Source organism: Lissotriton helveticus, chromosome 6 (assembly GCF_964261635.1).
Source record: "Lissotriton helveticus chromosome 6, aLisHel1.1, whole genome shotgun sequence".
NCBI classification, from domain to species: domain Eukaryota; kingdom Metazoa; phylum Chordata; class Amphibia; order Caudata; family Salamandridae; genus Lissotriton; species Lissotriton helveticus.
This window is the reverse complement of record NC_136067.1, coordinates 1,926,686,692-1,926,698,940: the sequence shown is the minus strand read 5'-3', so window position 1 is coordinate 1,926,698,940 and position 12,249 is coordinate 1,926,686,692.

Genomic DNA, 12,249 nt, shown 5'->3' with positions numbered 1-12,249 from the left:
GGAGATCACGGAGAAGGTCTTGGTACAAGGGAGAGGTGGAAGCCAGCTTCTCAGATTTCCGACACACACCTGCAAGACCACACAGATAAGTGCTTGACACATAGAGCAAGGAACGTGAACTTAGCCACAAGGGTTCCCCACAATCGAATTCCTGTGATCACCTTTGGAGAGTCAATGAGCATTACCACTTAAGGCATCTCCATAAGGAGCTGTGCAGGCTATCCCACAGATTATTTAAGGGCTGAATTACCAGTGGTAGATCAATTTCTGTGCCCTCTAAGGATTATGTACAGTATTTTTATTGTTCATGTTTTGACCACACCGCTCCATGTCACCGGGGCACCACTTTTCTATTCCTGGACTTTGCTTTTACGTGTCATTGTTATGAGCTGTGTTGATCCAATAGACTCAATTAAATTGATTCAAGACTACCGTTCCCATAATGCACTGATATGTTAAATCAAAATCCAGAATAGAAAAGTGTGTGTCCCAGTGACCATAAGTTATCTGGTCACCTTAATTGTCTGTTAGTATTAAAGCATTTTTCTTTTCCAAACTAATGTAAAGCTGGCTGGACAGTGATTTAGTAATTGTTATCAGATGGTTATTGAGTGCTGAGTCTCTAGCCCTGCACACCACCTCCCTGTGTAAGACTTGGACAGCCCAACTTCACTCCCCTTAGGGTCATGAGCTACTGAGATGTACTTGATGCTCAGTTTTGTTCCCAACAGTAAGGGCATGTGATAAGACAACAGTGGTAAACTTCTCTGATTCTACTGGTCTTAGCCCAGACATCCCTGTCTGCCCTGGGACTCATGAAGAAGTTCCCACATCTCATTACACAGATTTCACCACACATGTAGTGATTTTTGGCCACCGAAGGCTCTGCCTTTTCTTGACAAGACATCCAATTTCAGGAAAACATCTTGTGTGTGGGTTTAACCAGGCACAGCATGAAGACCTGCCAAATTTCCTAGGTCCATGTGTAACTAGCTGCTCTAGTCCAGATTTTATCTTTGCATTCTGGGACTTGTGGTCCTGATTTTATGATGGGATAAACATGACCGCAAGTTTCAGAACTTGGCGGGGCTGCTGATAGACCTGTGGTGGAGGGTCAAGTTTAAAATTCCCCTATGCAATGTTGTTAAACTTTGTCCTTCTCTGCAATAATCAAAATTACTTGATTTCTAAAAGCTTTGTGGAAAAACAGTACATTTTTGCCCATCTCTAGTCAGGACACTAGGGGCCTCATTTACCAGGTATTGGCGCAGGGCAGCGCCGTAAGGAATTTTGCTGCGCTGCCCTGTGTCAAAAGAAAAGGGCAGGAACGTGCCTTATCTACGAGTTACAGCGTATTCCTGTCCTTTCCCCCTGCCTTGGCGCACCATGGGCTGCCATGTTGCAACGCAGGTACCCTTGCGCCATGGTGCAAGGATGCCTGCATTGCGGGGCTGATCGATTTTGTGCAGGAAGGGAAAGTTTTCTGTACAAAATCAATCAATTGAAGTGATTTCCTCTTTCTATGTGTCCTGCAGAATGCAGCACACATAGAAATAGAAAAAAAAGAGTGGAAATTAAAACATTTCTCCTCGCTGCGCCTCCCTAACTCCACCCCTGAGGTGGCGTTAGACTCTGATGCATTTCCCGGTTTATGATTCCTCGTAAATCTGGAAATGCTTCAGATTCCATGTGTTGTGTGGGAACGCCCAACGCAACACCCATGGAACGCCCCTTTCACATAGTGTTCTGCATGAAAGGTGCACATATTTGCAAGGCCCAGAAAAGTGGCTTTGAAAAATGCTGCAGCACATTGCGCCACCGGGGCGTCAAAAGGTGATGGTTTGGTGGCGCAAAAAGGCCACGAGGGCCTCGGAAACGAGGCCCTAAGTTTACAATCATATGCTTTCATTTAACAATATAACACTGTGGTGTGTGCCGCATACAAACTTCCTGGACACCATAACAGGAAATATAAGAATCTTTATTCTGTTAACAGACTCCCGAGGGCAGTTTACCCGCTGCCAACTGCCATTGTTTCCCTTAAATCTCAACCGCTGCATTGTTTCCGTGTTCCACATTACGAGCGCGACATTGCAGCGCATACATCATCACAAACACATTCTAGGAGCTTTACTCATTGTTCCTATTGTTTCGATTTGAAACAGAAGAACCCAACGATGGAAACTAGGGGGCTTATTTACAACCCCCTTGCGCCGCTTGTTGCGTCACTTTTAACATGGGAAAAAGTGACGCACCAGGACACCATGGCTGGTATTAATGTGGTGCACCGACAGAATCAAACATCTCAATCAGCTGGGGCTGATTTCTTCACCACTTATATGTCGGAGGAGGGAGTTTAACCCTCTGCACTCCCAGCAGTCGTCACACCTTTATTTCTACATCCACTAACAAATGCAGCTGCGAAGCAGGAAGATGAATGTGTTTTAAAGGCAAACACCAGTGCTATAAATCACAAAAACCACAGACCACACATGGTGCAGGTGTAACAAAATACACAAGCAGCCAACCCACCTCTTCAACTCATGACAGGGTAACTGGATGGACGATGAAAGGGGCCCCTGGAATGACTGGCACAGGGAGGTGGAATGGCTGAGGTTAGCTTTCAGTCTCAAGAGTGACTTACTGTAAATAAATGAACCTGGAGTCAGGTCCATTGTTAAGCACAGTGTTTGGCTTGGCAGCCAGCGGTCTGCTCTGCTTTGCCAGGAGTAGGGATTGCACCATCCAGCTGGCACCAAATGTGTATTTAGAAAGGACCTGAAACCGCCCTGAGCAAACAATTATTAAGAATACATAAGAAAAAGTCAAAGAGATGCACATTACCAAACTCGAAGGACACAACAACACTGCCCCCACTCTCCACCTCTCAGGTATTACTGCCTTGCATCGATAGCATTGGGAATTACCAGGACTACAGGTAAGGTTGGGAGTGGACATTCCATTTGTATAGTTCTGGGTGCCGAGCGCAGGTTCAGATGGGCTGGGCCGGGCCCTTGCCAGGTTTTCACAGAAATCATTGACAATGTTAAAGGTATTCACAGAGATACAGTGATATCGTAAAAGTCTGGAAGGAACCCATCCCTCCTAGACCTGTGTTGGACACCACTGGTACAGATGCAGAGTTTTCTTCTCCACTACCAAGCCAAGTGTCTGGGAATTACAGAATTTTCAAGTTTCACAATTCCATGCCTGAGAGGTTTTTTTCCTTTGCCTTCTGGGATTTCTAGTCCTTTTCTTCAACCTAAAAAACTAGGACTACAATTTCCAGAGTGCAAAGAAAAATTATGGGCTGGATGAGCTACTCACACGTGGACCTGGGAAAATTCTCGAGACCCACTGCATGAACCTTACTCCTGCCATTTACCTTATGCAGATGCTGTGAAAACCTAGGCTGGATCTGACGTTCTGAGCCCCATATTGGACCGCGCTGGAGATGAAGATCTTTCTTCTTAAGCGGCCTCCATATCATCAATTCACAAAGGACACAATGCTTAACTCCTTTAGTTTTCGTTTACCAATAGGTATGTTCACTTATGTCAGTTCAATTGGATAAACTGAAGCGAACTAGGACAACTCCCAGAATGCATTAGGTTGTTACAAAAAAGCCCAGGGCTGAATCTCCATCTTATCGGTGGCATGACTACAGCTGGTAACTTTATATTTCTACATCTCCAACTCGAGTTTCTGATGCTTGTCAAAGCCCACAGAAGGACCATCGCACCCACTATATATTTCACCAAATTATAACCTCCTAAACACAGTTTCACCCCAGATTTAGGACGGAAACAGCCACCATTCAGATAATGAAGGCTGCACTAAAAACCTTAGCTGGTGGAGATGTTTACCCAAGGGTTCTGTTAGACCTCTCTGCAACGTTCACTACATTAGACCGCACATCAGGCCTTCAGATCCTAAGCTCTAGAACGGAAATAGAGTGAGCAGTACTGAGCGGCTTTAAATCAATCCTCTCTTCAAGATCTGAATTTGTGAAACTCAACTCCCTCACTCACCCTCACTTCCAGTGAGATATGGTGCACCACAAGGACCTTTGCTTCCAACTCACCTCTTCTACTTACATATAGAGCCTTTAGTACCAGTCCTTCAAGATAATACCATCTTAATTCATCAATATGTTGACATCACCCATCGATATCGTAGTGTCTGAGCTATCCCTTGTAGGAAGGTGGATACCTGACTATGGTTACCCCCAACCTTTTGCCTAGTGTTTAGCTGGTTTTTGACTTAGTTGGCCTGGGATCCTGCTATTTAGGACCCCAGGCTATCTGCTCTCTCTGTAAAATGGACTCCATGTACTGTAGGTACATACCAAATTGGATATTGGTTCACCTTTGTGAGTCCCTGTATAGTGTACCATAGGTACCCAGGGCAGAGGTGCACCCAAGGCCTACCAGGGGCTGCAGCATATATTATTCCACCCCTGGCTGGCCACCTAAATTGACACAACTGGCTGATCACTCAGCTGGGGCAAGGTCGTGTAAACACCCCTTGCTTTTGTATAGTATCCCTATACCTATCTTATATATAGACACCTAGTAACCTATAAGTCACTCCTATGTCAGGCCTTAACAATCCTGGAGGCAGAGTGCTTGGTTATGTGTGAGATGGTGCTCTAGCATGAGCTGAGCCTGTCTGCAGCTTTCGGAACCATGTCCATATAGCTGTTCTATGATATCGCCATACCATATACTCTTAAGTGCATTATAATCCTCGCGGTTAAATGCTAACTTTGGTTTGGCTTTATCCAAACATGTCGTGTAAGGTGTCATACGCTTTGGAATACTACCCCCTCGCCAATTCTGGCGACGGGGGTAGCATTCCACCCTTCTAGAGGGAGAAGACATGTTGAAACTACTGTACCCGTTTAAAGTTAACCAGAGCCCCCAGCATCACAAAATGGATGCTGCTGCCACAGACACAAGTCTGACCTCCTGCTGCTGGGAGTCCTTCCAGTCAGGGAGGTTTGGACAATAGGTTTCCTGCCTGGAGAGGTGCGAGCACCACCCCAGACAGGACTTTGTGTATTGGGAAAGGGAGGGCTAAATAGATTGAGACACTGCCTGAGGCACACTAGGTGCATCATGCATACCCCAGTTCAAACCGGTTGCTGGGGCACTCCAGCCCCAGCTCTGGCACGAAACTGGACAAAGGAGAGGGGGTGTAACCACCCCCCTTCCTGGTCCCACCCATAGGAGGGACCTAAAAAGTAATCCAGCCCCTTTTAGTTGTATAAAGCTAGGAGCTGAGTCCTGAAACTTTAGATTTGATCCTGAACTGAAACTTGACACGAAACTCTGGACCTTCGACGTTCTGCTGAAGCTGAAGACTGAAGAATCTCCCTTGTGGCCAAGGAGTGACCACCCTGGGCAGCCAGGCACCATCCAGCAAATCAATGGCTTGCTTTGTTGACGTTCCCGCCGGAACCCGAGCACAGAGCCTGACAAGACCCAGACTTCCAGACCTCTCTGACCCTCTCTTCACGACTGCAGCATAGCTGAGATCCGTGGAGGCGACGAGACACAGCTCCTGAGGTATCCTCGCAGCTGTGCACTGGGGATTGAGAAGCCCCGAATCCGAGCTCCACCTGCACTGAAGATCAGCCCTCCACACTCCACGAGTTCTGCGTGGGGCCCTTCTGCTTGTGTTCTGCTCGACGTGTTGTCCGGTTGCTGGCCCGTTGGCTAGTAGCCTCTGTGACGACAATCCTTTTGAATCACCTCACTGGTCTGGTTGCTCCAGACTGGCCCTTGCCTCCCTACAAAGGTGAGGCACCTCAGACCTTGCTGGTCTGCACCAGAAGTCTTCTTTGAATCCTACGTGGGCTGCCTTTGCCAAGGCTTGTTGACTCCAATCCGGCAGTCGACCCCTCCATCTGCGAGAACCTTTGTGGGACAGCTCGCCTCCAGCACCTGGTTGTCCTTGACGCCTCCTGGTCCGTGTGGCTGAAGAGACAAGCTTCACGACAGCACCTGATTGCTCCACGACGTCGTCTGGCTCCTTCCTGGTTCCACCGGGTCACTGGCTAGTGACCCAGACTCTGTCCCCTCTGCTTTCAGGTCCTCTTCATCCTTGATCCACCCTCGGATCCACCCAGACATCTTCCTCCTGGTCGCCTGCAGCATCTTTTCTCCAGGTCTCCATAGGCTTCAACGACGACACCCGACACATCTTCACACCTATGCACCCGCCGTCCGTGGGTGAGGTAACGCGAGTACTCCGGTGCTCCCAAGGGTATTGACTATCCAAGTGTCTAGGTTTTTAGTTGTTTCCTCCTAGCTAGACCGGAAGTGTCCTGAATCCTTCTTTTTCTAACTTCTAAGTTCCCATTGACTTAACATTGACTCTCGCGTGTGTGTAAAGACACTGCACACGCCGCCTGTGGGCCTCCTAACCTAAGGTTCAGATAGTGTAGCCCCAGCGATTCTCTAGGCCCTAGGCCTTTCCTTTTCTCGTGACGTGGTACTTATACCACTTACTTAGTATATGGTTTGCTTCGCCCCTAGGACCTAACCGTAACTTGTGCAACTTAATGTATTCTGACTAAGTATCTTGTTATGTGCTTTTGCCTCTGTTCTCATAAAGAGTTCAGAGGAGTGTCTTAGTAAATAAATACATATATATTTTATATATATCCTGTGTGATGTCCTTTCATTTGATATTCAAGGGGTTACATATGGTAAAACAGCTGGCTTCACACGCCCTCAAGAGTCTTTTAGCCTAAGACTGTTCTGTCCACGTTACCACTAGGATAGCTGGTCTATAAGGTTGACTTACAACCATCACCATAAGGGTTGTTTGGACTGGTGCAAGGTGTTCACTAGAATAGTGAACATCATATACCAGGCCAACTTCTCACATCCCTCATGAGAACGCTGAGGTCTTTCCCTTAGCAAGCCGAATGCAATCACTCTTGCTGGAACTGAGCCCTCTGAAGACTGAAGTCCTTCTCCCATTCTCTACTGACAACCCCTCCCCGTCCAGAAATGGCAGTCCACTCCATAAGCTTTAGACACCTGCAGCCTGTCCCATCCCTGATACTAGGTGCAAAGCCGCCCGGCTACATCTTAGACAAGAATGTCACTATAAATGAATACATTGCCCAGCTAATGCCATCAGCATCCTACAAACTCCACCTGCTTATAAATCTAAAACCTACCATTCAAGCGCCTGGATACCCTCTTGGGTGATTAGTGCGCTATACAAATCAACATAACATAACCAATCGTCTTATAAACTCATTTATTTATTATTTATTTCAGGTTGTTTATAGCACAAAGTGACCAAAGGTATGTATGTGGTTTATCGTTAACAGTGATGGAACACAGACATATACAACAGCAACACTTTGTAGTATAAACAGACTTAATAACGGCGCGGTCAGGTGCCCGGACTCACTTCGTACTACACTAACCGAGGCTGCTCTACAGGTTACAGGAGCAAAGAAAACTGGTCATATCTCCCCATCTTAAAGCATCTTCACTGACTGTCACTCCAAGCAAGGGGTGACTCCAATATGGCGTGCATTCCACATAAACCAATCCACGCCATTCTAGCTCCCTGTCTGCACAATATATTCAGACCCATGGTTGTTAACCAAAAGGTAGAAGTTGCCTAGATTTTGAAATCACTAAAACCAAAAACCTTTCCGATTTCAGGAAAGACCACCAGCCTGATTGAACTCATTGATAACTCCTCCAAGTTTCTTTTGTTAAGGTCATAGTTCACTTGCTACTTGTAAAGCGCTCCACTGCTCTGTGGCTAGTTTAACGCTATAATAAAATTAATACTTTATATAGATAAAAAAATAAACTAGACACATTACCTCTTCTTTTGAGTACTACGTTTGGTTTGACACGTATAAAGACCCACTATCCCACTAAAATAAGACTTACAAAATATATATATACACTTTTATTGTTTTTAATACAGATCAAGCCAAAGGCAAAAACTTTGGGTGATAATGACAGTAGTAAGTCATCAACCTTTATCAGCACCCCATACAATACTGCTAAATAGATATAGAAACAGAAACAGCGGAGTCATCATAAGGCATAAGTGTCTCATTTCTCCCAGGGGTGTAACAGAATACATGAGAAGTGGAGGCCCGGATAATGATACAATCATGGTTAATACGAAACATGGCTTTTATCTCGGTTCACTCTAAAATAGGAATTTAAACGTTCTTGAAGATGCTAGGAGCCTTTTCAGACCTGTGTTGGACTGCATCTGAGTTTCATCATATGAAGAAATGATTCTTTAAAAAACTATATATATATTGGTTTTTGATAGCAAGTACAGCATACCATATATGAACTCAGTACATCAACCCTGGCCTCCCATAGGCGCATCTGTATCCAGAACGTGTCACCCCTCCACCCAACATCCTGTAGTACAACACACTAGGCAAATCTACAATTTGTTGATCCAGACATCCTTCTCCCCTTACAGCGCCTACTAGGCGTACCTGTCACCAGTTCCTTCTTAGTCCACCAAATTTCTCTCTGCTTCCCATGAACCCCAGATTTTGTCAAATTTCCCCGGGCATCCCGGTGCTTGGTAAACTGTTCTCTCTATGTGCATACAACAGTCCATTTTGAGGGCCCACTGGTTCTTGCGGGGTAGCGTCCCATTGCTCCACAACTGTCTCACATCCCTCCTGGCCACAATCAACTCTATATAGCAAAATATAAGGGGATATCATGGGATTGTAACTACAAAAAGGAATATCCGGGTCACAAAATAAACAAGTGTGTCCTTGTGAGACGGTGCCCCGGGGCCCCCCTCACGGAAGCCGCCCTCCCGCACACGTACCTCCTTCCTTTCCGCCGGGTCTGACACCCTGCAAACTCTTCCCCTTGTCAGAAACGGGACTTGGAGCAGCAGCCATAACCCACGGACCCCCGCCCTTCTCTCTCCTACAGGAACCAACCAGAGCTCCGGGTCCGGAGGAAGCACATCCCTCTGACCCCGGAAGTCCCGCCCCCGTGGCAGCGTCAGAACAGGTAAAAGCCGAGACCCGAGAGCAGAACGCCGTCCGAGCATCGTGGCAGGACACTCGGACTGGAGCTGACGAAAGGGAGCAGGCGTACGAGGAAGACGTTTGGACTGAAGAGTGGTGGAGTCCTCAGGAGGTGGCTGAAGAGCGGCCGTGACGCACTGGAGAGTTGCGGCGGACCGCGTGAGTACCTGCCTCATTTCCTTATTCCTGCTCACTAGGAGCTCGCTGTAAAGATCCTGTAAATATCCCCCTTCTCGGTAGGCCCACGTACCCTGCACTGTACCATACCTGTATAGCACCTTCACTGAGAACCCAACCGCCCCCCTCACGTCCCGAATCGTCACTCTTTCTATCTACCGACCCTGTGTTCCTCCCTCCCGATACCTCCCTATCCTCACTATCTCTTTTCTTCCCCCCCCCTCACTGCCCGGGTAACGGTGATCGGTATATTGTATCTTGAGGTTCAGGATAGGACTAACGGTCCCTTGTTTCTTCCTTCTCTTACTGCCCTCCGTGGATCCTCCCCTATATCGGAGCCGTCGTGGGACTTCCTGAAGACCTGGACCCGTCCCGACGACCCGGAGTGGACTACCTCACCTGGAGCCTTTCCTTGTTTTGTTGGGACATTTCTTCCTGCCTGTATTGCACAATAAACGAACAGCATAGCCCACTACATACGGCCTCCTTGCCTGCTTTTCCGGCCTGCCGCACACCCACCCTCACAGTCCTGAAACAGGAATGTAGGCAAGACTAAGAGACTAACAGCTAACCAAAATGAGTAGCCAGAGGCTGAGAATTTCTCATCAGACCACCCAATTGGCGGAGTATCATCACATGAGATTAAATGATGGATCCAGACAACACCCAGCCCATCATGTGACGGTTCAGTTGTGGATACCAAATGTTGTCTCCAACCAGAGGTTTTCTCAATTTTGGCTGCTGATGAGGTGTAGTGCGTGAAAGTGAGTGAAATTAAGATTGATTATCAGAACAAAAATTATGTTTAATAGATATTGTTCTGGTATCAAAAGTTAAAACCACGCCTGGTAGTCTGACAATATGGCTACCCAGTGGCGCTGTGCAAGACGGTCGACATGTTTCAGCCAGGAGGAAGTATTATCCAGCTTTCTTCAGGACCAAGTCAGAGTGTATTGCTACTGCACAAATTAATTACTAGTAAGTATTACTTATAGTGCTTACAAAATGAGAGTGCAAGTGTTTTTTTCACAAAGATGAAATCATCCTACCAGGACCTTGGAGCCCCAATGTGCCCTGGGATGTTGAATAGCGATATCCTTACCTAAAAAACATAAGAAAAAGCCACACACACAAAAAATATATTTATATATATAAATCCCTGCATTTGCCAAAACACTGTACAGGACACACATAGAGAAAAACTTTATCTCCGTCACACCCCATAGTGAATAGACTACGGGTTTAATGCAGACCCATTGTTTACATATGGGAAAGAAGGCTCATTTTAAATGTAGTTTATACTCACCCAGCCTTGTATGGGTGGTAGACCTCACCTCACCCGGCACCCGCTCGGGAAAACTGAGGCACCGCTCTGTGTGTAAAGTTGGAATTAAAATTAACGCAATGAGGAAACCATCGTGCCTAGTTCTATTCACAACATACTGGTTTACACAACCTAATTAAAAACCTAGTAGTTACAAAGGAGACCCCCTACTAGCCAAACCAGGTGCTGAGTGTGGAATTAAACTGGCTATTAATAATGAGGGTTCCGTTCAACTCTTGGCTTACATCTTTTTAGAGGTCTCTCATTATACTCAAGACAGTCAGGTTCCAGATCTAGTGGCTGATAGGTCTGTACTGTATTTTTAAAAAAACTATGAGAAAGTTTCCAAAAAGTCCAAGAGTTTGGACTATATCTAGCCCTCTGTTAGGATAGTAAGTGGACAGAGCCCAAAAAACCCACCATGGCTAGAAAGTCAAGCATCTTCAGCATCTAGGTGTCCCTATGGACTAAGGACCCACCTCTCCGTCGGTACCCCTCTCTGACGTCCGAGAGGAAGTGAAGGTAATATCAGCAGGAAATCTCGCGCTATTTATACCTCTTCTGATTGGATAATTAGTTCATTAAGGATCTAGAGATGACTAATTAATGTAGCATGGTAAGCCGTTCTGCGCATGTGTGCTTAGACGATGCTTGCGCCTGGAGACTGCGCATCATGCATTATTGGTAAAGTTTCACTTAATAGGCATACGCACACCCGACCGCCTCTCGCAGCATACACATATGCCTGGAGTTGCGGCCAATGTAATGCGCATGCGCATACAGAGTAGTTCAACCTGCATGTGCTATAGCAAGCTTGTATTCATGCGGGCATGAAGTTCTTCCTTACGGAACCCTCATTATTAATAGCAAGTTAAAAACATATGAAGGTCGTCGGCCTTTTCCTGCTTACACTTTGGGCAACAGGTATTGGACCCTTGGAGAATTTGGCCGATCTGGCCGGAGACCAGTACACTCTATGGAGAGAAAAAAGATGGTTGAGCTTTAAATTGGTAGGTGAGACTGTAACATGTAGTAAATCAAAGGATACGTGCCATATATTCTGAAAGTCGACGTCTGGAACCAGGTCCCTCCAAAGTTGTACAGGGAGACAGAAGTCACCATCCTCTGCTTCTAGCATTGTCCAGTAGAGCAACGATGTTTTTATTCTCCTTGATTTTTTTAATAAAAGTTCCTCCAAAGCCGAATTAGCGCCGGTTTTGCCTACCATAGTCTGGGCCCAGCTTTTAATTTGTAGGTATTAAACTTGGACAAATTGTGATCCGTGAGAATAGACATCTCCTCCCAGCTCAAGAGAACACCGTCTGGCATTAGCTGACCCCAAACTTTCACCTCTGCTGCCCGGAGGGGTATAGACAGTAAGTCTTTTGTCCATCCAGGTGAACCTGGCGAATCCCAGATTGGAGCTCTCGCTGAATAGTATGGGATATTCAGCGACCTTCTTACTCTGGCCCAAACATATGCCATATCCCTAAGAATCTTTAAACGAACCTTCTTAAAAAAACACGAATCACCAAACTTAAACAAAAGACCATGAGCACCTCCCTGGAGCTCAGAAAGCATAACTTGGAAGATAAAGTCTGTTCCAGTGCTAGCTGGAGAATCAAATAGCCTTATTCCCGCCTTGATCAACAAAGTCCAGGCATACAGCTTCAGATCAGGAGCGCACAGT